Source organism: Aplysia californica, unplaced genomic scaffold (genome assembly GCF_000002075.1).
Source record: "Aplysia californica isolate F4 #8 unplaced genomic scaffold, AplCal3.0 scaffold00290, whole genome shotgun sequence".
Lineage (NCBI taxonomy): Eukaryota > Metazoa > Mollusca > Gastropoda > Aplysiida > Aplysiidae > Aplysia > Aplysia californica.
In genome coordinates, this window is record NW_004797560.1 from 101,874 (window position 1) to 102,971 (window position 1,098).

Here is a 1,098-nt window from a genome sequence, read left to right on the forward strand (position 1 = left end):
AGAGAGAGAGAGAGAGAGAGAGAGAGAGGGTATCGCACTCATGTTTTCTGTGTACGACAGCAAAGACTTTACCACTACACCGTATGATAAGGAGTAATCAGTAGAACATTGATGTAGACAGACTGGGTTTAAAGCCACAAAATGCATCGTCATGTTTACTAACTAGTCGGCCATGTTTTATTGACTGATCTCCGGAACTCTTCTACATTGAAAGTTAGGTTAGCTTATTATATAACAATGGACACAGTTCAATAATCCTACGTACACCACAGGTGCCCCTACGAACAAGGCGGGCAGAGTAACCTGAACAAAACAGAGACCGGTTCCGGGTTCATCGATCCCAGAAAGTGAACATAAACATGGAATGGAGACAGTTTTACCCCTCATCGATATTTCAGGTCGTTTGGGAGGCAGGCTGCTTCCATCCTGTCTATCAAGGTCAACCTCCTAGTGAAGCAATACAACATTCCAGCAATAGAAATGCCATGTACTTGTATATCAAGATTCGGTGGAATCAAGTGCTCGTCAATTTTGGGGAATATTGTTATGGAGTTATTCGTATACTCATAAAAAATTCTTCATTTGCCTTGCTTTTGGGAAAAAAAAGAATACCCATCTATCTTGAACAAAAGTCGAGATATGTGCAATTGGAATAGAAACAAGTAGGGACGGTTGGTGGCAGATGGCAATAGTCAGAGAGAACATGACTGACAAAGTTTGTTGACTTCCAAAGCTTGAGAGTCCTTGGGAGCTGTGCATTTACATTTTGTTTCTTGCCTTTGATCAGCGTTTCTCCTGTAAAATCCATGAAGGAATGTGATTTTAAATATATAATAGCTTGTCATCAAAAGAAAAACAAGGAGGCGTCGGCAGCCTAGTGGTTAGGCTACCCGGCTAGTACTCGTAAGATTGTGAGTTCAGGGGTTCGAGGCTCAGCTCGGTCCGACGTTGTGTCCTTGGGAAAGGCACTTTACACGAATTTCCCTTTTGGCTCGGTCCTTTCTTCTCAGATGGACGTTAAACTCGGAGGTCCGGCATCTTAAATACCCAATAGTGTTGATAGGGGCGTTTAACCCATACCATTTCACCATTTTTCAA